We start from the raw sequence: 27,850 nt of genomic DNA, 5'->3' as shown, positions 1-27,850 counted from the left end.
TAACTAAACCAAGGACTTGTCCACGGTGATAGGTGGCTAAGGATCTAGATCTACAGCATACTCCCCAAGCCACCTAACGGTGTGTGGCGAAGGGTACTCTGGTACAACTTATTGATCTCCTCCCCCTGCCTTCCCTGTTCCACTCGAGAACGGCGCATAAGAAGAATGGCTGCCGTAAGCCTCTGCATTAGCTCTTAATTTCTCGCACTTTTTTTTTTGTCCTGATCTTACCGGAAAGCTTTCTCACGGAATTTCAATAGCAAACCTACCGGTGAAGCACCACGCGTCTCTTGTAACGTTTGGCAATGGGGTTTGTTGAGCATCTCTGTAACGGCCTCGCGCCGATTGAACGATCCCGTGACGAAAGCGCCGCTTGTCGTTGAATCTTCTCTCTCTCTCTTCTATCAGTCCTCCTTGCTAAGGATCCCTTATTGATGAACAATACTCAAGTACCAGTCCAACAAGCCCCTTATAAACCACTTCCTTCGTGGATCAATTACTTTTCTTTAAGATTCTTCCTATGAATCTCAGTCTGGCAACAGTTTTAAACACCGGAAGCGGATTCACCAACCAACCGCTGGCCATACGATGGTACTCTGGTATAATGGTGCTCCGTTGTAGACTTTCAGTGCCGGCCGGTGTGGCCGAGCGGTTCTAGGCGATTCAGTCTGGATTGTTGCACCGTTGTTTTCCCTTCAAACGCAGAAAACGAATTACCGGACGACACCCTACTTTCTCTTCACAGTGCTACGGTACAGTGGCGCAGGGATTTATATGTGTACAAGAACTGCAGAAACATACATATAAAAATTAATTACATTATTTTATCGAGGAGTTAATTAAAACCTTATGATTGCCCTCACAGATGCTATATTCTCGGCCTTCTTTCCATTATTTTAAGTGACAACAAAACATGCTCAGATATCTTTGTTTACTAATTTGGCACTAAACGTCATTTCTTACATATCGTATTTCGTTATCAAAAACAAATTAACTTCAGAGTCTTCACTTTCCTTGTCCAGACTTCGCAAACGTTCTCGTTTCTTCGCGTTAGTCCACAAGCATACTGAACATTTTGCGAAAGCTACCTCCTTTCTAACGAAATTGTGGTTTGTCCTATTTAGCGAAATAGTGAACGGTTGTTCTTGTATTCTATATTCAAGATTCCTGGGCAAGGACCAGGGAGAAAGGTCTCGTGCCTGGGAAGCGCCTGCACGGAGCTGCAACCCGGCAGCCACTATTCAGCCCCACCAGTAGGAGAGGCTTGAACGACAGCGGGCGGCAGCAGCGATTGCGACTGCAGCGCCCCAGGCGGCCGGTGCAGGAAACGGCGGCTTGCAGTAGCGGCAACGACGTGCACCTCATTCGACGCTTAGCAGCCGCCTACAGCAGCCACTTGTTGCAGCCAATTGGGGAGACCTGCGCCAGGCCAACGCAGATTCCAGAGCGTACGAAGAGCTGCGAACACAGCCGCGGTCCGTGCTCCTGCAGCTATAGTTGAGGTAGGTTGTGGCAAGAGTTGCCACCGGGTCACGGCCGCGCCGCGCCGCGCCGCGCCCTCGCTGCGAATCTCATATCGGTTTTCTGAACCGCCCTGCAAACTCGCACTGCTGCGCGCCTTTGCGTTATGAGATGTCGAATGCTGCCTCGGGCATGGATGTGTGTGTTGTCCTTAGGTTAGTTAGGTTTAAGTAGTTCTAAGTTCTAGGGGACTGATGACCACAGAAGTTAAGTCCCATAGTGCTCAGAGCCATTTGAACCATTTTTTTTAATCACCGTACTGCATAAGTCTAATAATGTTGTTGAGGTAAAACTAATCAGATATGCAAGTTTTAAATCGCAAGTTAATGTAAATCTTATTTTTCCTTTTTAAAGCCAAGGTGTTTCGGAGCTACAGCTCCTGTTTTCAGTGACTGTCACTGATGGTTTTAGGCATTCCACTTGCTTCAGTTTATACTCTCGCAGTAAATGAACGACTATGTTCAGCGCTGATGGTATTGCAAGAAAAGCGTGTCAGACGAATTGACTAACAAATACGGTGTTAATGCAAAGCCTGTTTGCTTTCGTCTTGGGAACTTCGTCCAACAAATTTCTTTAACTTTTTTTATATAAACAGAATTTGGCCACAAAATGTACATCTGCATCACTCAAAAACATAATCATTCGCCTAAAAATCTCAAATGGTGTAGCCCTGAAACTAGTTCCATTTAAATAGGTAAAATATTGTGCGTGTCTGTTTAAAATGTCGTGTTACTAGCACAAAATTCCTTGACTTGTAAGCTGCAGTTTTTAAACTATATTTCCTTCCAGTACTTGGCCCTAATTAATTCTTTCTGCTGTGGCTTTAGAAATGCCCCGTGTTTAACGAAACGCTAAAGCAGATTTACTGTGGACAGAAAAAATTAGACGTCCGTTTTACCTCACAATTCACTAAAACAAGAAACAGTATTTGTTCTTCAGGACGAGAACTCGCGCCATATCCAGATATGTTAAGACCTACAAAGCTTTCATTGAATTATAATTTTAGTACTGAACTCTCTCTCTCTCTCCCTCTGTCTGTCTCTCTTGCTCGTTCTTCTTCGCTGATCTTGAAACACTGTATCTGTTTTCTTATTTTTATTTCTGCTGTTTTTCCTTCTTTTCAAAGGTCACTTTTTAACACAAGTGATACCACATGATAAACTGAACTTTCTTGGTCATTCAGCGGTGGTCGTTGTTTCTTGTAACAATCTCTACATTCCCTGTAAGTGTTTTCTTTTAGAAATATTTTTTGTGGTTTAACAACCATTTATGTGAATACCGCTACCCAGTACTGAAATACATTATTTCTCACGTAAGAAAATCACACATCTTGAATTTTCATCGGACAGAGGAATTACAATATCACTTACCAAACGCGGCTGACTCCCAAACTATTATTCAGAACAAATCAGCCTGACAGCATGTAGATAAGTTCGTACACAGGTTAGCAAATTGAAAAATGAATTTTCATTCCGAAGTAATTTTCACGTAGCCTAGTAGCTGTCTTTAATCCAAATGCGCGTATGGATCAACATTGTGTATAACAACACTGTTTACTCATTTTTGTATTTTACTTATATTTTGAGACTATTGTCTATTTATTCGACCTTTATCACGTGATATCACATCCATCTTGACGAGGACCTTAACATCAAAAGCGATTGTTAAATGTAAAGTGGAACATTCATAATATCGGGTTTCCCGTTGATAAATACGAAATTATTCCCCCAAGGAGCGACGAAAATGTACTTCAACGATATAAATGTGAACAGTTCCTTCATTCTACGACAGGAATACGTGTAAGAGCATCCTTATAGAAAGTTAGTTTGGGCGTGTCTTACGTCTGAAAAATTAACACACATGGTCAGACGGAGTATGAACGCCTAGAGTGCTGGTTTTCGAGACGGAGATGTGAACCAGACTCAGATCGAAACTACTCGTCGTCCCATGATTCGGGAAAACGACCATCCTGAGAGTGGTTTTCAAGCGGTTTTGCACAGCCTTTTAGATGCGTGCCGAACCGTCAGTCTAGGAGCCTGCTAACAAAACATGTGCATCTTTACCCCGGAGACTACCTTACAGTTTCTGATGGAGGGTGCTTTGTGCACACTGCCACTTCCTCCTTTTCCCGTTCCAATCGCTTATCCCCGGGAAGTACGATTGCAAGACTCCGCATGAGATCGAATCTCTCTGATGTTGTCTAATGGTCTTTTCGTGAGATATCCGTAGGAGGCAGACCTATATTGCTTGACTCTTCTAGGAAAGTACGCTCTCGGAACTTTTACTAGTAGACCACACCGAGATACAGTTGGCTAAATGTCTCTGGAGTTGGCTGAATATCTCTGTGACGTTTTCGCGCTTACTAAATGAACCTTTAACGAAGCGTGCAGTTCTTCGTTGGATCTTCTCTACTTCCTCTTTCAGTCCTTTGTAATACGGATCCCAGATGACGAGCAATATTTAAGTATTGGTCGAACAATACACCCTTTGTTGATCTACTACGTTTCCTGCGTATTCTTCCAACGTATCTCAGCCGCATCTAATTCTGTGTGGTCATTTCATTTCATAGCTTATGGAAGTAGTTGCTTACAGTGATTGTTCTTCGGGTATGTAATATACAGTAAAGGTGCTTTCTGTGTATGTTACCTAGTATGTTAGGTATGTTTACGTTAGGGCTCAACTGCCACTCCCTGCAACTGTCTATCATCTGTAGGTCTTCCTGCATTTCACTCCAATCCTTCAGCGTTGCGATTCCTCTGTACACAACAGCATCGTCCGCGAAAAGCCTCATGGAACTTCTGACGTTGCCCGCTAGGTCAATCATATACCGGGTGTTAAGGATACAGGTTCAGATATTGTGATCAGTGGTACCTAAATACGTACCCACTTGAATGTGTAAGTTGATTTTAGGGTTTCGTACTTAAGTCGGTAAACACGGAATCCTTACAGGATCACTTTGTTGTACGTCTGTCTGTCTTTTCAAAACGCTTTTTCGTAGACGTATCAAATTGAAATTCATGACACATATTAACGTCTACGCTACCTTGGCGATGTCAAAAAGTGACGCTTGTAACTCAATACAGTCAAACGATATGGCCATGACACATATTTAGATACTCGAAACCTTACTCACTAAACCTACAGTGTATTTCCCGCTAGTCTAGTCATGAAATTTGCCGAGAAGCAAGATTTCACACTACAATCGAAGGAAAAAAATTAAAAACTGTTTATTTGTAATTATATCACACGAAAAAATATTTCTTTTGCCATTTGTTATCCGACTTCAAACTTGAAGTTAAAACATTCTCGAAAGTCTTGGAATCCCTGGGACCAAAATCTCGCCAGTAGCAATGTAGTAACAGGCAAAAATCATCGGGATTTTCGATTCCGGGAATGGAAGGATTGCCTATATACATAATTACGTTTGTACAGAACACCCAAGTGCGCGAGTTCTAAAAGGATCTTGGCAAATTTATTCTCTGCTTCTAACAGTCTTCCCGCAAACACTTCTCGTAATTTCGTACCTGATGTTCTCTGCACAGCCGTAACTGCATCAGTAAGTAGACTGTGCCTCTCAGTACAGACTAACAGTTTTGTGTCCACACTTCATCACCTAAGCTGCTGCTCGGGGGAAAATAAGGATTGATAATGGCTTGCTCTTGCCTCGTGTGCCCAGAGGTACTAACCAGCCTAAAAACATACTAGATATGGAGAAGGGATCTGTTCTTTCGGACATGTCCCGAAAGAACAGATACCATCTCCATATACAGTTAAGGTTAACTGGCCATTGATCTTCTTCTTCTGTGCGGAAGCACATGCATTGCCCGAACTCTTACGGGGCTCGGTCAGATTGTCTGTCACGAGTAATGAGTGTAGTGGGCAGGGGCACTAGAATGTAGTGTGTGGACATTATGTTGGGAATGTGGGTCTCACGTGGAGCGTGCAAGAGATAAATCACTGCAGTCGCTCTATCCTCTGTGCCCTCGGTGGCTAAGATGGATAGAGCGTCTGCCATGTAAGCAGCAGATCCCGGGTTCGAGTCCCGGTCGGGACACACATTTTCAACTGTCTCCGTTGATGTATATCAACGCCTGTCGACAGTGTAGGGTCTTGATTTAATTATCATTTCTAAAAACAAACTACTCCTAATAGCTGTAATTATTAGTCTGTAAATGAAGTAAATACTGATGTACTGTTGTTCAGTACGCTGCCCTCAGTCACCAATAAAAATATTTGCACTTATGCCCCTAACATCGTGTATATTGTGAAAAGTAACGGTCCCATAACAGTCCCTTGGGGGACACCCGAAGTTACTATAACGTCTGGAGATTTCTCTCCGTTCAGAACGACACTCGGACGAGACACTCAAGAATACTGATTACGCGTCTAGGATCTATATCTAACATGAGTAACAGGGGTGTACTGAACGCACACAAAGAAGAAGAACGCGAATGGTCACAGGGTTGTTTCTTGTTTGGGAGAGCGTCTCGGGAATACTGAAAATTCTGGATTGGCAGATCCCTGAAGACGGACACCAAATTTACTTTGAAAGCCTGCTTACAAAGTGTAAGGAACCAGCATCGAGTAAAGAATCTAGCAGTGTAATACAGTCCACTAGGCAGGAGCCCTTAGGGACCGCAAAGACAAGATTAGACGTGCTACAGGATGCACAGAGGCGTTTAAGTGGCCTTCTTTGCGCGCTCCATACGCAAAAGGAACGGCGAGAACCTCAATATTTCGTAGAATAGTAAGTACACTCTGCCACGCGATGCGCAATGGTTTGAAGAGTACCGCTTCATGATCATGACACGCTAGCTGTTAAAGCACGCAGAATGAAGTTTAAACGATTTACACACGGTTCTTCCTTGAAAAATAATTTTCTTTCGTAACATTTATTGTTAAAATGACAAAAGATAAATGTTATTTAGTTTTGTGGGTGATCTTTTGCAACAATCTTTTTTTTTATGGAATGATAAGCAATTCTCAATGCATCGCGAGTGCTATCTATAACTCTGCCTTAGACAAAAGATTATTATCTACACTGATGACAAACACTTCTTACAGAATGTGCTTCCTCTCCCCACCACCACTTGCTTCACCCACACTCTTCAATCCCTGTTTAAAATCAACCAAGTTAAAATGTGTGCACTATATATACTGTTTGCAAATCACTTGATTGTTGGACTCCTTACTTTCAGAACTGGCAATAGCTGTCAGAGTCCAAGCTTCCAATGCAATATGTCTGATGACAGCCAGTAATTATTATTATTATTATTATTATTACTATTGTTATTATATTGTGTAGGTCATACAGCAGCGCAGCAGCTATTGCATAGTTACTGTTCAGATCTGTAGTCAATTTGTTCGTTTATTGATGTGAAGAGAATAATGAAGCAACTACTGTTCTATTGCGAGAACTATGTTCAACTCGACGAAGGCATATTATGAAATATTTAAGTCTTTGTTTTATACTCGTATATGCCTCAATTTTACTGTCGCAGATGAGTGGTACAAAATACGTGTGGTTTTAATGGAGCAGATAAGAACGATTAGTTTCAGAAGCTGTAGACCCCCCCCCCCCCCCGCGTGTGTCACGCCTTAATGCTATATTTGGGAAAAAATGCAATTATTAGTAACTTATGCTATCAACATTACAGTCTTACAAAATACTGATTATAGTAACGATATTTTAGAAAAATAATTTAGTATCAGGACTGAAACACAATTAAACCAGCTGCTTTTACCCGTCAGAAAATTTCATTTCACCCCTCATCAGAAGGATGTAAAAAAGGAAAAAGAATTTTAGAAAAGAACTGTTCCTGGATCTGCAATATAATTCCTTCCTCACTCCTCGCGTCGCTACTCAAAGCCCCAGCGAAAAGCTGTATTAAAACGTTCTGCATCCAATAATGAATAGCCGGTAACTGTGGAAAAGAGAGTGAGTGTGGTCCGTTCGTAAAGTAATAACAATCGACTTATCCATAACCTCCCGTTTGCTAAATACTGAAGCTCAGGCAGATAATAGTAGAAATTGATATTGTGACATTTGGAATGTTATGAAGAAAGGAAGAAAGAGGGAAGTTCTCATTAATGAACTAAGTAACATACTTACGTACGCTATAAAGGGTCTCTGTTTATGAAATGTTAAGAGAGACAATCATTTCTCCTATAATCCATTCGCCCGTGGAGCGGGAGAAGGAGACACCCCTATAATGGTACCAAGTACGCTCCACCATACGCTATAGAACTACTTGCCCGATATTTTGGGAAGCGTAGTATAATAGCAGTTCAACATTTTTATAACAATTTTTGTAAATAGTCTTCATCCATGACTATACATTTCTGCCAAGTTCCAATTTTTCATTCCAAAGTAGAGAGATGTTTTATCGAAACCGAAGATTCACGGAAACAATAACATCGTAGTTTCCAGAGTGAGATTTTCACTCTGCAGCGGAGTGTGCGCTGATGTGAAACTTCCTGGCAGATTAAAACTGCATGCCGGACCGAGACTCGAACTCGGGACCTTTACCTTTCGCGGGCAAGTGCTCTACTATCACCGCTACCCAAGCACGACTCACGCCCCGTCCTCACAGCTTTACTTCTGCCAGTATCTCGTCTCCTACCTTCCAAACTTTACAGAAGCTCTCCTGCGAACCTTGCAGAACTAGCACTCCTGAAAGAAAGGATATTGCGGAGTCATGGCTTAGCCACAGCCTGGGGAATGTATCCAGAATGAGATTTTCACTCTGCAGCGGAGTGTGCGCTGATGTGAAACTTCCTGCCACAGTAAAACTGTGTGCCGGACCGAGACTCGAATATCGTAGTTTGATACAAATTTCTAACCAGCGAGTTCAATAATCAAGTTACTGTTACGAGGAAAATTCAGTGAATCAAGAATACTTACGGGGATGCTGGCGTGGTATCTGTGCGATACGTCGCTCCTGTGTAGATAAGGCGTTGTTCTTGCGCAAGTAAACACACTATTGCCTGTTGTGAATGCCCGAGTCAGGGATATAGACGGAAGGGTGTAAATAACACCGCAGGCGTAGAGACGCAGGCACAGAAACACTACCTAGTGGATCTGTGCGATCCAGCGCCAGCATCAGAGTGTTAACCTCAGATATGCCTAAAACAAGAAAATATATCGTGGTAGGATGTTCGCTAACTAGACGAACAATATGGTGAACTTCATAAATAATTACTTTTTAACGTTTATGACATCGAAGTTGCTATTTTTAAATGGGATTATTTACATTATTTCAGTGGCACTGGCAAGAGTCTTGGAGGACTTCAACTAAGTAACGTATGTGGAACATGATGAAATAGTAACAACATAGCAGTGCAGCAAACCACTGTCCCACTGTCAGGAGAAGAGATCCAAATATCTGCTGTACTTTACAAGCTGAAATCAGAGGCATTATAGTCCAGGCAACAAGGAAAATTTTGGGAAGAAATTAGTGTAGTCGTAAATTTTTGCACAGTGCTGGGAGTGTTATGAACAACATACTAAGAATCCTGCCAGTGGGGTGTGGGCGTTGGGGGGAGTTGGGTGTAAAAGCAACTTTTTATGGTTTTATCGAATAACTCGAGATCCGCGGCTTCCAGCGAAAATATTACCGATATAAAATTAAACTACATTAAATTTCCGACAAAAAAGTTTGTATTCTTTTTTTTTCTCTAGTACTAACAGTTTCTGCGTTCAGGGAATGGAAAAATCGCAGATTATTAAAAATATTGTTCTAACGGTATAAAATTAATGTTCATTTTTAAATGAAATGGGTTAAAAGCAAATATTATATGTGTATATCACATCTTAAGTGGAGCAAAGCCGTATTAAGCGATATATTGTGTTTTGTGTTCCGGGAGGTGTAGGAGAACATTGGGAAGGGATTGGGGGGGGGGGGGGTTAGAAGTGCGAGGGAAGGATTGTTTTTATGCACTTCCCTTCTTCATAAGGCAGCAGATTGAAAGTCGAGCAGGAGCTTCCCCACTATGCCTCTCTCATTACGTCACAAGAAGCAACAACAGGATGTTTCACAAAGTTATATAGTCCCTCTAAATTGCGCCTTAGGCGCAGACATGACCAGGGAGTGTCTATTTTGCACAAAATGCGTTAACACTACATGGAATTCAAATCTGAGTTAACTAATAAAACAACACAGATAATGCACATCAACATAACCTACGTAAATGTCTGCAAGGCTAGAGGAGAAATTGATTTTTACTCATCCTGTATGGCATCTGTAGCGTTCTTCCGTGAAAGGCAGCTTCTCTTGCCATGGGCGGTGGTCGCTTTTCAATTTATGGGCAGACTATCCTTCACTGGCAGTTCCTGTATAGTAATTTTGTGTATGTAGCCAATATAACTTACTCTCATGTTAATACAGTGAGCTACTTTTTGCAGTTGCTATGTGAGCTATTATGTAAAATACGTTACCGTGTGTTTAATTTTTAGGTGTGATGTTGTCAGTAACGTACGTAGTGTTCGCGGGAAACTGATTGGGTTTGTAAATGTGGCGCAAAACTGCTGTCTATCGTTGCATAGTTTACAGCATATTTTAAAGCCATGTTTTAGTCATTTGATCGTGAATTAATAAATGATCAAAAAGTTACTGCTAGTCTGTCGTCATTAACTGTGTTACGGTAGGCTGCATAAATCTTCTCCATTTCGGATCTGCTGGCTCTGGTAGAGTGAACGGCAGTGATTGGAGCCACTTACAATCCACCCACAGTATATCTTCCAAGGTGGGTGTGAATATATTCTGATGGAATGGGACTGGTATGTTTAAATCTCGAACAGTGATCTGCTGTAATGCTTTGATTTACTTACGTTGAAGTGCCTGAAGTCGTACGTTGAAATGCCTTAAGTTGTACAACACCTAGGTGACTTACTCCTGATACAGAGGGAGACAATTTAAGTCTCTGGGTCTCTTCAAATTTTGAGAGATGAGGCTACGGTGATCGATTTGATACCCCTCATGCTGCGAAAAGTATTCCAGACAGAGATAATGGAGACAGTGAAATGACCATTGTCAAATACATATTGATTGTATATTCCACTTTGGACAGGCTTTTCAGTGTGATAGACAGCTCACAGCTCCGGCTGTTGTGTTTTTTTTTTTTTTACATAATAGTTCACTTAACAACTGCAAATAAGTACATAATAAACTGAAAATAGCTCCAATACATAAACATGAGCGCAGTGGATTTGTTTTGTCAGACACTGGACAGGAAGTGCTAGTGAGGTATGGACTGTAAACTGAGAAGCGAGCAACGCTCATGGTGGGGAAGTTGCCTTTCCGGAAGAACATTACAGCTTCCGTATAGGATGACTAAGAAGGATTTTCTCCTCTAGGTCACAGTGTGCAGAGATTTATTTAGATTCTATCCATATGCATTACCTGCGTTGTGTTATTAGTAATTCATATCTGAATTCCATGCAGTGTTAACGCATTTTGTGAAAACTAAACGCTCCCCGGTTATGTCTGCACCCTGCATCTCGAATGATTCATAAGACACACTGACGAGGACCTGCGTAATTTTGTGGAAGACTCTGCAGTTGCTACTTGTCACGCAGTGGCGTAGACAGAATGGGGAAGCTTTAAATCTGCAGCCCTATGAAGGAGGGGAAGCGCATGAGAACAATCCGGCAACCTATCTTCCGTCACGCTTCTACCCCACACATCTGCCCCCTGCACCTTGCGTAGGACACAAGTTATCCCTAAACAGGCTGTGCTCCACTTAGATGTGGGACGTACATTTAATACTTGTTTTTAAAACACGTAATTTAAGAATAAACATCGGTTTTCTACCATTAGAAAAATATTCTAAATAATCACCCACTTTACCATTCCTCTAAACGCGGAAACTATTAATCTCAGAAAAAAATGAAAACAGCATTTTTGAAGGAATATAATAGAGTTTAATTTTGTAACGGGAAACATTTTCGCTAGAAGCCGTTGTTTTCGAGTTACTCGAGAAATTCATAAAACAGTGACCCTTAAACCCATCCCCACCTCAACGCTCACAAACCACCGGGCAGGATTTTTCGTATGCTCTTCATGACACTCCAAGCTCTGTGCAAAAATTTGCGACTAATCGACCTCTCTTGCTTTTCATTGATTGTGCTATGAGGAAGTTCGTGTAAGAATACACAGTTAAGGAAAGAATGTGGACCACCAGTATCCCTTCGTGCCTGATATCTTCCCAGCAGGAGAACTGCTTGTGCCACGAGGACAGATTTTAAAAAAAATAGGAAACGTACGATAAAATTACAACTCAAATGCGGAAGAGTGTTTACATGGAGCGGATGTCGATTATGAGACATAGAACCCGGCAGTTACATTCGCGTTGCCACAACCAGTATTGGAGCCTGAGGCGGAATTGATAAATTGGTTTGCGGAAAACACGATTTGGGTGTCCATGGAAGTGCAGTGTCAGTGGGGAAGTTAGTTCACTATGGTGGTCTCGTGCTCACGTAATCTGCAGTTCTATGGCGACGCGTATGCGAACACGGTTTGGTTCCATTGGCACTAACGTTATGCTGTGCAGGGCTGTGCCAATAGGAGTCATTGGGATCTCGTCTCTGCAAAACCTGATGGTGCCTCCTCAAGTCCCAACTCACTCTATATGGTCTATACTAATAACATGCTGCAGTAACCAGCGTTCTTTGCTGACGATAGAGCTCGTTGCACAAGCAGTCATACATCAAGATATATCGCTCGCAAACTGCAAGAAAATTTAGCAGACATCTAGAAATGGCCACTGCGCTGAAAAGTTTCATAAAAGCTGAAGCCATGTTTTACATAAACAAGACTGAAAGAAGATATAAAAGTCGTTACAAGTGGAACAGCGCTGTCACGGAAAATTATCGCAACGTTTATAGGACTAGTTATTGATTCAAAGTTAACATAAAAAAAATGCACTATTACAAGGTCATTTCTAACTCAGTTGGCAATATTTTTCAGGGCTAGTTTTCTGACTATTTATTTAGTATAAAAGATCTTTGGGCTCCAGTGGTTTCGATTGAGAGTAGTAATATAATTATGATTCATTCTGTTTGTTGCGCCGATCACCTATTTTTCTATGAAAATATCTTCACAACAGTGAAACTTCTTGTAGTACGGTATCACCGAGGTGTGCTGTATAAAACATAGTTTAATGCAACAACCCTCAAATGAAACACTGCACTGTGATGTGATTGTTCGGCCGCCGCTCTTACATAATATTCAGTGAATCCATGTTCAAGGTTCATATCGGCCAATTCTACATCAGTAAACCAATACCTACTTCAGTGTATCATTGTTAACGTATAGCGAACATTGCCGGAGAAACCAGGCCCGTGATAGAAGCGAGCAGTACCGGAAGCAAGCTTCAGAGCGAAGACAAAAGTGGGCTTTTGTCAACAGCAGGCACCGCCAGTGAATGGAACAATTTCCTTTTCAAACAAGACGCACAGCGCTTGTCGTCGACATTTGCGCTGTTATGCTGCTGCTGATTACTGTTTTAAGGAGACTAAACTTGTTATGTCATCACCTTCCTACTCTCTCTCCCCGTTCCCCTCCCCGCCAGGACGGAATCAGTGAACTGCAGCTGTTGTGTCTCCAGTAAATTTTGTATGCAAGGGTGAGAAAGTTTTCTAAATGTTTGTGTAGCGTGTATCTAAGGCGGGACGTGAGTATCAGCCTGATATTCACCTAGTGCAGAGGTTCCCAACCTTTCTGAGACCATAGCCTTGACTGCAATCAGATAATGAGGCCTCCATGCACGATCAAATATTTTGTCAGTCTTAACGACCGCGTAAAGTGCCGTTTGACGTATTTGTCAAATATAGAGGGTATTATCCGTGTTTGTCAAATATAGAGCACATTTACAAGTATTTGCCAGGAATTTTGGTAGCCCGGCCGGTGTAGCCGAGCGCTTCTAGGCGCTTCAGTCTGGAACCGCGCGACCGCTACGGTTGCAGGTTCGAATCCTGCCTCGGGCATGGATGTGTGTGATGTCCTTAGGTTAGTTAGGTTTAAGTAGTTCTACGTTCTAGGGGATTGATGACGTCAGATGTTAAGTCCCATAGCGCTCAGATCCATTTGAGCCATTTGAATTTTGGTAGACGGACAATTTGACAAGATGGCGGACGCCGTCAGTGTCGACGATTCACGTGTATCGTCAGTTTACATGACTATGGGAAACTGCGTACAAGGATAAAAACAAAATAGCACTGACAATTAGCAGTATGCTAGAGGTGGCGCATCTTTCCCAGCCATTTATTATGCAGCAACAACTTACGGAGAAAATCGATATCGTACGCGTAACATACAAGCGGAAGTGCAACGAAATAAAAAACATCCAAGTTCTCTGGTTCTTCCATAGGCAATGCAATGTGGCTTATATGTTCCCATGTTGTGGGATTTTAATGAACTGTCATTAAGAGCACCAAGTAGAAGAAAATAAATTTTCGCATATTTGTATCTTCTTTCTCAATGTGGCGGCCAAACAATTCTTCAACAAATTATTAAAAGTTGCACTGTCCATCCGTACGAAGTTGATGTAATCATCAGGTTCTGAGTGTTGCAGTTCCTTTAACAGGGGCATGTGTATATTTCTCTCTCATTTTAAACCATTCCCCGGAACAGTGTCTCGTTTTCTTCTTCTTCTTCTTCTTCTTCTTCTTCTTCTTCTTCTTCTTAAGTGTCGTGCCAGAGACAGTACTGAAATGCTTCATCTGTTTTTGTAATGTGTCAGAATACAGTATACATAAAAAACGTCTGCTTCAAAAGTAAGATGAAATTAACAAGTTTTGTTGCTGCATGTTCAGTTTTATTTGACATATCAGTGGCTAGATAAGAGCGCATTTGATAAACAAGTTTGCCCTTTCATGAGGGTCTTAACAAGTTATTGAAAGGTTCATCGTCCAACCGAAGAAAGTTGATGTAATTATCGGCTCTGACATTAATGTTACGTTTAGTAAAATCTGTCTCATTCTGAGCCATTCCCTGTACCAGCATCTTGTTCTTTTCATCTTCTTTAAACAGTGTGTCAAAGTCCATGCCAGGAATGCGTAGTCTCTACTTTGTGACCATTCTCACTACTGTCAAAATACTCACGAACAAGAACGGCGTCTGTTTCTAAGTAAGGTTAAACTGGAAAACTTCTGTCGTACGTGTAGGGGCTTCTTTGATAAATCAGCGACTAAGTAAGACCGAATAGAAAAACAAGTTTGCAAACCCCGCCCTCACGACCATCAGTATTAGAACCTAACTAAATTTCATACTGAAAAATAATTTTCTCTCTGAACAGTTTCATTTTTAAAATAACGAAAGATAAATGATTATTTCATTAAACCACGAACTAATGAGCCAATGAGATGATTGGTACTGCTCTTTTCTAACAACATTTTTTATAGAATTATGAATAAATTATATTCGTAAACCACCAGATTACTGGACTCTTTCCTTCTGAAGTGGCAAAAACTGGAAAACTTCGGGTTGCGAATGCTTTGTATGTGACCAATACCATTAACCCTCTCTCAGGCGCCATTCTGGAACCCCTGTGTTCAGACGCCATGAGCCTGACAGGCACAGGTTTTGAAATCAGCTATTATCTCATATTTTCAAGTTCTGTAACCTAAACATAATAAGTTTCTCTCATGGGAATGTGTAGAAACAGATTATATGAAAATAGATGCTAAAAAACTTTTTTTTTTTTAGTCATCAGTCTTCAGACTTGTCTGATGCGGCCCGCCATGAATTGCTCTCCTGCATCTCAGAGTAGCACTTGCAACCTACGTCCTCAATTATTTGCTGGATGTATTCCAATCTCTGTCTTTCTCTACAGTTTGCGCCCTCTACAACTCCCTCCCGTACCATGAAAGTCATTCCTGGATGACTTAACTGATATCCCATCATCCTGTCCCTTCTCCTTGTCAGTGTTTTCCATATATTCCTTTCCTCTCCGATTCTGCGCAAGACCTCCTCATTCCTTACCTTATCAGTTCACTTAATTTTCAACACTCGTCTGTAGCGCCACATCTCAAATGCATCGATTCTCTTCTCTTCCGGTTTTCCCACAGGCCATACTTCACTACCATACAATGCTGTGCTGCGTACATTCTCAGAAATTTCTTCCTCAAATTAAGGCCGAAGTTATATAATAGTAGATTTGTCATGGCCAGGAATGCCCTTTTTGCCAGTGCTAGTCTGCTTTTGATGACCTGCTTTCTCCGTCCGTCATTGGTTATTTTGCTGCTTAGGTAACAGAATTCCTTAACTTCCTCTACTTCATGACCATGAATCCTGATTTTAAGTTTCTCACTGTTCTCATTTCTGCTACTTCTCAATAGTTTCGTCTTTCTTCGATGTACTATCAGTACATTGTCTTTACTCATTAGACTGTTCATTCTGTTCAGGAGATGATGTAATTCTTTTTTACTTTCACTCAGACTAGCAATTTCATCAGCGAATCTTATATCATCTTAAATGTTAATTCCACTCCTGAACCTTTCTTTTATTTCCATCACTGCTTCTCCGATGTACAGATTGAACAGTAGGGGGGAAAGGCAACATTCCTGTCTTACACCCTTTCTAATCTGAGCACTTCGTTCTTGGTCGTCCATTGTTATTATTCCCTCTTGGCTCTTGTACGTACTGTACATTACCCGTCTCTCCCTATAGCGTAGCCCTGTTTCACTCAGAATTTCGAACATTTTACTTCTTTTTACGTTGTCGAACGCTTTTTCCAGGTAGACAAATCCTATGAACGTGTTTTGTTTTTTCTTTAGTCTTGCTTCCATTCCATTACCAACCGCAACGTAAGAATTGCCTCTCTGGTGCCTTTACCTTTCCTAAAGCCAAATTGATAGCCTTCTAATACACCGTCAATTTTCTTTTCCACCGACAATATCCTGTCATATTCGAAAGGTCATCCATCGTCTTGTGTCTCCTGCATCGTAGTCTATAACCCTGACAGTCCCTGACTATCACCGTTCTCTTGGCGTCAACTGTTCTTCGAATGAAATAACTTTCGTGACTCACTGACTGCAGTGACGGTGGACAGTGTTAGTGTGCAGCGGGCAAAGCTTGATACGGCTTGCATGTACTTACACAACAGGCAACACGAGGAGCATGTGGCGCTTGAGAGGTACAATAGGCTATTGTCATATGTTCAAAACATGACTCGGATTGTTGTTATTCTGATTGATTGAAACAATTAAATTGCATTCACGGTCGATATTCACACAAAATATATTTTTTATGTGAGTAAAGCTTAAAAATCATTACATAGCAAGATTAAGTCATGTGATCGAAACCGCTCCGTTATTGGCTGATGCTCTGGTGACGTCACAAACTAGGAGTAAAGACGAAGCTCTACGTGTGTTATACGAGTGTTAGCCAAAGTTACGAGGTTTCTACGTGCTTTTTCTGCAAACAGTTTAGCTACTTAGTGATAGAAAAGGGAATTACGACTTGTAAGTAACAGCCGGCCGCTGGTGGCCGAGCGGTTCTAGGCGCTTCAGTCTAGAACCGCGCGACCGCTTCGGTCGCAGGTTCGAATCCTGCCTCGGGCATGGATGTGTGTGATGTCCTTAGGTTAGTTAGGTTTAAGTAGTTCTAAGTTCTAGGGGACTGATGACCTGAGATGTTAAGTCCCATAGTGCTCAGAGCCATTTTTCTGTAAGTAACAACAGAAAGAAGTTTTGATTTTGTTGATGTTCATCTTATATCCTCCTTTCAAGACACTGTCCATTCCGTTCAACTGCTCTTCCAGGTCCTTTGTTGTCTCTGACAAAATTAAAATGTCATCGGCGTACCTCGAAGTTTTTATTTCTTCTCCATGAATTTTAATTCCTACTCCGATTTTTTTCTTTTGTTTCCTTTAATGCTTGCTCAATATACTGATTGAACAACTTCGGGGATAGGCTACAACCCTGTCTCACTCCCTTCCCAACCACTGCTTCCCTTTCATGCCCCTCGATTCTAATAACTGCCATCTGGTTTCCGTACAAATTGTAAATAGCCTTTCGCTCCATGTATTTTACCACCGCCAACTTCAGAATTTGAAAGAGAATATTCCATTCAACAGTGTCAAAAGCTTTCTCTAAGTCTACAAATGCTAGAAACGTAGGTTTACCTTTCGTTAGTCTATCTTCTAAGGTGGTAAGTCGTAGGGTCAGTATTGCTTCACGTGTTCCAACATTTCTACGGAATCCAAACTGATCTTCCCCGAGGTTGGCTTCTACCAGTTTTTCCATTCGTCTGTGAAGAATTCGCGTTAGTATTTAGCAACCATGACTTATTTGCAGGAATCTCATTGGATTTCCTTCCACGTTGAGCGGAAGCTACGCTGTCTCGAGTACAGTCAAGTACGATAATAAGAATACATTTTACGCTGTATGTTACGCGCACGTCGACTAAGCGATGATACGGAGCAACAGCTTTAACGGTGCATTTACCTTTGCTAGCACTGGCTAGCCAAGTGTTCCAAGTAACCTGCAGTGATGTGAGCAGTTGCAGTTAATACGTAAAAAGAGATGAGCGCAGAGGCAATATAGCTTCGAATGTAATTTAATTTGTAAACAGAATGAAATAATGTAATTTTATGGAAAATTTCGGCTGAACGCTTCTTGGGTTGCCAAACAGAAAACATAATATGCTCTCGTTCTTAGCTATCATATTATTGCAATGAAAAAACAAGAACAATAAAAATTCCCAATTTAAACCAGGGTAATTTTTCTGCGTGAGCCAGGTGTGACTTAAAAGCGTATAGCGGGAATTTCATCGTATAGTTTAATACTGAAGGCAGCACTTACGGTCAGTCGTCTGATGATTTCTGAATTCCTTCCATACCCGAATGCGAGAAGTACATTTCAGTACTGGAACTGTCAATTTCTACGTTGATAACGAGGCGATCAACCATGGAGCCACCCAAAAAACACCTCGCCGTTTAGTCCCATAAACCCCCCTCCCCTCAATCAATCAATCAATCCCCCAAAAACTACATTTTCTTCTCTTCTATTATGACGAGCTGTTCTGAATTTCGCCAGCGTTCGGCAGTGATGTATGACAAAGCTTCGTGCATTAGTTTAAGTACGTCTGGCAGTTATTTCACACTACAGATCCCTTAGCTTGGCTTCAGATCAATTCAGTTGGGTACAGATCGCAGTGGTACGGTGCTAACAGTAAAATTGCTATTGTACGGTGTGATCGATACCGCGAGAATTGCTGTTTTCTGTGTTGTGCGCTGTTCCTCGTGTGAGACCACATCTGTGGTATAAAACAATGGCCATAGTCCAAATATAGAGTATTTGATCTTCATTTTTCACCCAAAAACTTAGTTGCGTTTTTTAACGAAAAAAATCCTTATTAATAATCTTTTGTAAAATATCGATAATTAAGAATTTATATTTGCAAAGAAAACTGGAATTTTGAGTGCGACATGTAATTAGAAACAAGAAGACATGGATTTTTTCAAAAAAATGATGATTCAGTATGTTTCAGTTAGCAAATACTTGATGAATCTCAAATTTAAATGGTATCGGTATTCGAAATGAACTATGGAAAGAAAGGCCACATCTAGACGTGAACCCACGAACCACCGGATATTTGTTTTTCAGATCCAGCGCCAGCGATTACGCCACGCATCTCATGTCAACGAGTACCTTATTTTAGTAAATACAGTTTCTCATAAAACTTCAGAGCTGATTTTTTCTGTAATCTTGTGATAATTATTTTGAACAACTTGTTTGTCGCCATTTTTAACGGCGTTCTGCGCAAGTGTTTAACTACGAAGAAGGAAACAGTGTGAGCCATTTTTCACAGTACTTGTTAACGGCGCTACACTCGGAGCACAACTAGCGTTTACAGGACTGCGACAGTACAGAATTTTTGAAATACAAACTACATAGCTGAAGTATGACTAAGAAAAACGTTGATGGCTGTATAGTAAAGTTTAATTTACAGTGACACAGTAGTAAGATATCTAATACGTAAGTTGGACCTACTTCCAAGAGCGTGACAACGCCGGTGTACCTGCGCTACGGCTGCTAACCAATCATTGCGTTTGTGTTTGTTTACATCAGGTTTATTCTTATGATGAACTAAGTATAGGCTTTTCGCTAATAGTTTTTCGTACGGGATGTTTAGTAAGAAAGGGGTTATGACTAAGGCGTATTCTATCGCTTTGTTCACGTCAGCTCAATTTCTTTAACTAACTCCTGTTCCTGACGTATTTTAGAACTTCTTTATTGCCTGTCTTGATTCTTACTTTGCTAATCATCAACATTTTTGTTGCTTCCGGGCTATCTGTCTTTCTTTGCCTATAGTTCAGTTTTCACTTCAACACTCCAGAAATCTTCCTTGGCCTAATGACTGTGTGGTTGCTTGTTAACCAGCTTCTTTTGTTCTGGAAGATGCGCTTAGGGAATGCTCTTCTTTTACTTTCTGAAATACTTTTGTTATCTTCAGAAATGATGTTTCCAAAATTTAGAAAAGCCTGTTTCACTTGGTCATCAATTTCTAAGTTATCCAGCATCTCGTATTTGTACTAGTTGTTGCGTGGCTCTTGCTTATTACTTTCTCTACTTTGCACTTACCTTCAGCCGGTATTATTTGCGACGAAGTGTTTGAACACGCAGCATCATGTTCACGTCCTTTTCTAAGTATGTAACTACAATGTTATCAGTGAAACTTTTTCAGTGTTTTTGCTATTCATTAATATACACGCTACATACTCGTATGTACAGTGAAAGCGGACAGCCCTGATTTTTACAATTCTTTCACACAATTAGTGTCTGGACCACGCTGACACAGTTTCCTAATGAACCTTCTATCATTCCAATAAATGCCTACATCCTTCATAGATGTAATCGTCATATGTAAAACATTCTCGGTGCTCTTGCCACGTCAACTTGGGGTAAAATCTCGAGCTTTCGGCGATAGCCTCCATCGCCATCGTCAGGAGCAACTGACTGTCTTCACTGCTGCTGTGGTAGCTTCATATAGCCCGTGGACGGCTTTTGATTGGTCGGCTTTTCAACAACCTCCTTAATAACAGAATCTCAGTATGTGGAGGCATGGAACGAAGTGTGTGTTTCCTCAAACAGTATTTTATGTTTGTTAGTGAGCCTGTGCTTCGCAATTGCCGATTTCTCTCGTTCTCTTTTTTTTAGTATGCCGTTGGTGCTCTGCACAGCGACCGATGTTATTAAGGAGGCTGTTGAAATAAGAATGAGCGAGAAGAACTTTAAGCGTGATACCGGATATTATCTGAGCGGTGCATGGAAACGAGCGCTCGATGCAGAGAAGCATTCCTTCCAGTGTTTACGTTCCCACGGAAGCGGTGGCACTACCAGCGCAGACATTGACACCGTCTGCGTGCAATGCATATGTGCATTCCCTTCACGTGTTTAAGCCAAGTATTATGCTTATTTATGCGATCGGGAATGCTCACTAGCAGGCGGGCTACATGTACATTTAACAATTAAGTGTCAGCAAGGAGCGTTAGTGATAAAATCATGGGAGACAATGTTGTGCAACCTTAGTAGGGAGAAATCCGACTATTCGGGAGTAGGATCTTACAATCTGAGACAGTGTCCCGAGACAAACTTCCGTCACAATATCCGCAAAGGTGACGTCAGATCCGCCTAGCAACAGCGATCTGAACGCCCATTGGCTGAAGTCTCTCTTGTCCTTCGGGTTAGACAGGGGAGTTAGTCGCGAGGAGCCATTCAAAACGCACGGTCGAGTAACCGGGGCGGTTCTAAAAGAACGGTCGCGAGTACATATTTCAGCTGTTATACAAGATATAAAGTGAAGTTATTAGTATGAACGCCACGTGTCATGGGCAGTGTCTATCATTATATCAAGTCAGAAAACGGTGTTAATGTGTTGTAAAGGGTCGAATACAACGGCGTAGTCCAGAGCCGTCATACTGCAAATTCTGATTCTGTGATGTGTGTGACAAAGCAATTTCTGTATTAAAACAAGTATAGTACAAACGTTGTTGACAATTAACAACTGGTATCCCTAAACACTCCACTTCAGCAGGATCACCACCTACATGGAACCTGGCGACTGAGCGCTACTACTGTGCTACGAGGAACTTAACCGAAGCAGCGAGACACCAGGTTAGTGATACCGCCCAGAGAAGTACTTCCTTCTCACTACAATGCCACTGAGGGTGTTGTATGCAACAGCAGTACGTAATCGCCGACCAATAACAAACCGACCAATCAGAAGCCGTCCACGGGCTATATGAGGCCATCACAGCAGCAGTGAAGACAGTCAGTTGCTCCTGACTATGACGATGGGGGCTATCGTCGAAAGCTCGAGATTTTACCCCAAATTGACGAGGCAAGAACTTTGAGAATGTTTTACATGTCAGTCCGTCGCAAAAGACTTCGTTCTCATGTAATCGTCAGTTTCCAATTGACCAAATCAAAAGCATTTCATAAATCAAAGTGACAATAGCTTCCCTGTTAATTGCGGATCTTATTTTCAAGACCAATCGCAAGGCTAAGACTGATTATCTAGTTCATCATGCCAGTCTGTTTTCAGGTTAACAGTCTTGGCCTCCATGAAAGTTAGTAATCGGTACACCGCCGCTGTTGTAGTGTTAACAGCACAAATATACAAGATCCAAAGAAGAGCAGCGTGCTTCGTCTCGTGTTCTTTAATAAGGGCGAGAAGTACGTTCAAGAAAGAGAACACTACTTGCATCTCGATAAAAGGTCCTGAAGAAAAATACAGAGACTTACCGTCAGTCATTCTTCCTGCAAACTGATTGCGATTGCAGCAGAGATGTACGGAGAATATAATAGTACACATACCACTCTCTGCCACTAACTGTAAGATGGCTTGCGGAGTAGGGACGTACAGCTGTTGGAGGCGGTGGTTTAATAATAACTCATAATAGCTTTGTAGTTATGGCTCTTGGTGTCGTTTCGTGTTGTACCTAGCTAGAAACTGAACGCGAAGCGCTGTTGTTCGTTTATAATGCCTCCATTTGTTCAGAGAAACCTGGAAAGCCTCTATGGACAACATAGTTCTTTGAAACGACAACTGGGGCCGACCACAAAGATGTTACAACGTTAACCGTCGCGGTCAGACGTTTCTCACAGAGATGTTGCATTGCAAGTGGGGCAGACGGTCGCATTCCTACCATAATTTTCCGTACAGATTCCAGTGTGATGACGCTTAATGCAGCTGTTGCCCTTACCCCAAAAATTTCTCATGTATTGTCTCACTTACTCAAGCAATACTATGTCTTCTTCCTTCTCAGGACAATAACTCTACACTTTTACAACCTCAGCAGGAATTCGTTCGATAAACGTCATGCTCTCTCTGTGAGAAGGGATCGTTTAAATCATAAATTCCAGCTTTTCTCCCTCTTTGGTTTAAGAATATTTTTCTGCACTTCTTCTCTGAATAGGAGATTAACTAGTTGGTGCCTTCCGCCAATTTCTGCAACATCGCAAGGAAGTGCTTTGTCTTTCTCTAAATCAAATGAGTCCCCTGAAAGAGTTTTTTTTGGTCTTTTTTTTGTCATTGCGTTCCTCTATAGCCTGGCGGTTAGGGTAGCTGGTGAGTTACAGCTCGCTGGTTCAACACGGATGTTAACGTAACTTTGCATTATTTTATAAAGTCTCTATGCACATCAAAATTAAATTAATAGAAACTTTTTGACTCTTAAGTGAAGGTACTACATCTATTCTCAAAATCAGGGGTCTCCGAAATACGGCCTGCTGGACGCATCCGCTCCGCGAACGGATTCAATCACGCCCGCGCTTGAGCGAAAATTTTTTGGAGTATCGCGTGATTCTTTCCGCTCGTTTAACTTTAAGAGCGGCCGCTAAGAATATTGCCTTCACTTATTCATAAATAATGGAGATGTCAGCAGGGGCGCACTGCCTGCAGGGACTGCGACTTTCTGGCTGTGTTTGCTGTGTTATTATTTTAAGTGTTCTTTCTTTCGAACGTGTGTACATTATCTTCGTAGAAACTAGAAAGAGAAAACTAGATAGTAAGTGTCGTGTATTCAGTACAACGCGGACTGGGAAACATTTCATTACAGAGAAAGACAACAAACCAATGTGTGTCGTCGGTAGCGAAGTTCTTAAGGAATACAGTATTCCTCACCACTGCCATAAAAAGCTTGATGCACAGTTTGATAAGTTCATGGTCAAGGTACATGAACATAAACTCAAAAACTGAAATGTGGACTTAGTTTACAACAAAATATTATTTGAAAAAGGGTTTAGGAAAACGATGCCATTACAAAAGTAAGTTTACGAATTACCAATGATGTCTCCAAACAAGGCAAGCATTTCTCTGCGTTCATTACATAAAAGAAGTGCATATTAATTACAGCTGAAAAACTCCTTTCTGACAAAAATTAATAGTCTAAGCAGTTACTCTTTCAGCAAATACAGTGAAGCGTCATGCTGAAGACATTTCATTTAATTTACCAAATCAGTCACGAGAAAAGGCGTTTAAGTGTGCTTGGTACTCAGCAACCGTCGATGAACCTAAGCACATCTCTGATACTGCGCTACCCTTGTTGTTATTTAAAGGTGTTAATACAGACTCCGACGTTTATGAAGAACTAGGATCAGAGTTTCTTGTCTGCTGCAACAACAGGTTACGGTAGTTTTCCAGGGGTACAGTTAACTGTGGCTGAAAAGTACAACTTTCCTCCTACGCCGATGAAATGTGTTGCACAAATGCAGGTTTCACTGAAAGACAAAACAGAGACTATGAAGCCAGTTGCGTTACCGACCCCTTGACATTACATTGCGTTCTTCATCAGGGAGCACTTTGTGCATAGTCAGTGGATAACTGGCCATCTACCGTCTGATGAAGAACGTAATTTCTGCACTCAACTTCACTCGATGTCGTGGACTTAAAACACCGTCAGTTAAAGTCTTTCCTAGATGAGACAGAATCTTTGTCAAGTTATCTCTATACTACATGGCAATAAGGTGGTCAGTCTGCGGAAAAATTTTGTGAAGCTTTTTTTCTTTGACAGCGGAGACTGAAATATTTCAGAATAAGAAAACTAGTACTTTGGAAGTCCTATCGAACAAAGAATTGCCACGGAAAATAGCTTTCTTGACTGATGTTGGTGTCGAATGAAGTAAATAGTAAACTTCGAGGACACCACAATAGTATTTGTGACATTCACACGCGTGGTAAAGCTTGCAGACAAAAACTGGCGGTTTTAGAACACAACGTCAGACAGAAAATTTTCTCTAACTTTGTCAATTTCCATTCGTTGAATGGTCAGAATCGTTAAAGATTTCCACTCTTGTTTACCGATTTGAAGAAAGAATTCTTTTCGGGGTTCCCAGATTTAGATATTCATTCCGAGGAAATTCGAATTTTTCAGAATCCGTATTCTTTAACTGGAAGTCATTGATATGCAAGCTGATGACAGCGTGGAGGACAATTTAAAGAAAATAAAAAGTTTTTTCCAGAAGAAAACCACCAGGATCAAAGACTTCGCACGAAGTTTGTTATTTGCAGTTGGTACCACCTACTGCTGTGAAGAACCATTTTCTTTACTGAAATTTACAAATTCTAAATAAAGGAGTAACCTAAGTGACGAACGTTTATGAGGTATTTTGTTCATACAACATAGCCAAAATCTGACAAAATTTTGCTTCCAGAGAGAAATCTCCCACTAAGTGTACTAAATAGCACAACATGTGTCTTAGGCTTTTACTGAATATTTTATTAGTGAACAACCAATTTCGCTATAGTTTCCTTCTTTAATTTCTAAGAAAATATTTTATCTGGCCACAACGCGAGATTCAAAACTTGATATGTGGCTCTCATGGTGATCCGTGCACTAAAATGCTTTCGTCCTTACAAAAGTTGACTCAGACTTCTTGAAAATACTGCTGAGCTGAATTTACGGCTAAGTTTCCGAATAACAATCGTCAAAAGCAAGTTGAATGTTTCTGATGTCTCCTTTTGTTTTAATCTGGCTCTCAGATAAATATGATCCATTAGTACGAAATCTTCTGCCTCAAATAACGCGATGTATTCTTGAGGATCAGACAAGAGACAGCATAAAGAATTGCAAGATTCTGAAGAATAACTTTGTTATTTCAAAAGGCAATCAAATAAGACTACAAATACGAACAGTATAGACTTCGAGGGAGAGAGGAGCTGTGTAGAGATAATGAACGGCAGGTGGAACCAATAAGGAAACGACGACTGAAATTCTATAGACATCTGTTCGGGATGGATGCAGCCCTACTAACGAAGCAGATTATCAACATACTAAGCAACAGGCCTAAGATCTGTGATGAATAGTTCAAGGAAGTGAAGAAAGGCGTCAACAGCACTGGAGTGAATCAGGAAGCAATTTCTACCGATCACAGTTCAAATCACTGATCAGCGACTTGATCGGCTTCGACGATGGGCAAATCAGAGCATCGGTTGGACAGAAGAGAGAATACAGCTGGTCGGAGAAACAATGGAACGCTTTCTGGCTGCAAAGAAGGCTTCCAGAAATGCCTTACAGTTACTTGAAGTTATTTCTAATCGGAGAAAATGAATTCATATGGCAATATTTTCCACATAAATGACGGTTGAAACTTGGAGTTGTTTCTGACTTACACATCGAACAAAAACTTTTACCTTGGCGCCAGCTCATTTTTTTGCAGGTAGGAATATAGTTAGCTGGTGCAGCAATGCAGTTCGCACGTTCGCTATGTCCCTCGAGCAGAGATGGCGATAACAAAGGAACAAAAGGCGTTTCTCGTTCCCCATTTCCAAGAAATATAATTCAGTCACAACTGATTTCAAGCCCCACGGGGTAATGTGTCGGTCTCCATAGTTGTCTAAGTACAGCATATGATTGTTGTCATTATTATTATATCGGGTAGTTAGAATTAAACTGACGATGTTGCGAGTGCCGCAGACCGGATTGAATACATCACAAGACGCTGAAACATCGTAGGTATGTTCATTAATCTGTGCGCTACTGGAGTATGCTGAAAAAATAGTAGTTACACTTTCTGCCACCAAGTGAAAATATGGCGCTGTGAGCAGTCAGAATGTGAAATGTTTACAGTTTTTATTATTCTTTGACAATGTCAGCGGTGGGAGATATGCGATGTGTTGATTTAAACCATGTGTGGATAAAAATCCTACGTCAAGATCGCAATTATTCTTTACGGTTTGCCGGTTAAGGCTCATTACTGAACCATCTTCAGACCAGTTGAAAATGTTGTTCGGTGTGTGACACTCATTAGACATCGTCGTACTTTTTTAGAAATAAGTCGCCCTAATTAAATAAAAAATCCTAAAGTAAAAATCGTAGTTGGTCATGTAAACTGAGAAAGATAATCACTACATTAGTCAGTTAACATGACCAGCTAAGATTTTCTCTGTAGGTTTTTTTTATTTGAGTAGGGCGACTTAGCTCTAAAAAATACGACGATATGTAAGGAGTGGCACACGCTGAACAAGTTGTAGATTGATTTGAAGACGTCTCGGTAATGAGCCGAAATCAGTAATCAGTAAAGAAAAATTGCCATCTTGACGTAGGATTTTTATCCACATATGTTTCCTGTTCAGACGTCAATACACTGTTTGTCGCTTGACGACACGAGTCGGTTTCTTCTGCAAAGTGGCTGTCGGTGAAAAGGGTTAAGAAGGTTAAAGTTTTCTGTAAGAAACGCAATGGCTATTGTGAAGAAAGACCGTGGACTGTTGGAAAAGTTGTTTTATCAGAATGGAAGCAATAGCAGATCTACACTGCGGGAATATCGCCGACTGAAACAGCCGCGAAGAAGCCTCATGTCAGTGAATAGGCTAAAGAATATGATAGGGAAATCTGAGAAAACAGGTGAATTAGCTGGTGCAGCGGGGGGCCTGAAGCTGCCCATACCCGTGGAAGTTGTTTATGTAGTTGCTGTAGCTATGGTCGATCGTGCAGTACAGGTCTCACATACTGCAGCCACTGCTTGAGCTGTGTCACGGGAGTTGTCTGTGCCGCGGTCAATAGTTCGAAAGATTTTGCGGCGCATTTTATATTGGTACCTCTACAAGATTTGGAATATGAACCAAATAATGCCCCAAGATAGCTACAACGCTCTGACATTACCCTTCGTATTTTTGTCACGCATGGAAATGGATGACATGTGGCCGGGGAATATTCTTTGAACGGACGAGACACATTTTACTCTGCACGGCGACGTGAATGCACAGAACTGTCGCGTATGGGGTTCTGCTCTGCCCCATGCGGTGCAGCAACATCCAATGCACTGAGCTTATGTCACTGCGGTGTGGTATCACAACCTCCTTCATTCTCGATGCGATTTTCT

The 27,850-nt window shown here is 41.3% G+C and overlaps 1 protein-coding gene across 1 annotated transcript in view; it reads left to right on the top strand.

The window, feature by feature from the left end:
- Positions 1 to 27,850, top strand: part of LOC126457740 (uncharacterized) — a 215,849-nt gene that overhangs the window by 81,591 nt on the left and 106,408 nt on the right. The window contains exon 2 of the mRNA XM_050094285.1: positions 1,164 to 1,502. The gene's annotated coding sequence lies outside the window, so the exon portion shown is untranslated. The remainder of the gene's footprint in view (positions 1 to 1,163; positions 1,503 to 27,850) is intronic.

This window comes from Schistocerca serialis, chromosome 2, assembly GCF_023864345.2.
Source record: "Schistocerca serialis cubense isolate TAMUIC-IGC-003099 chromosome 2, iqSchSeri2.2, whole genome shotgun sequence".
Classification (NCBI taxonomy): domain Eukaryota; kingdom Metazoa; phylum Arthropoda; class Insecta; order Orthoptera; family Acrididae; genus Schistocerca; species Schistocerca serialis.
The sequence above is the reverse complement of the archived record's forward strand: the minus strand, read 5'-3'. Positions and strand labels throughout refer to the sequence as shown.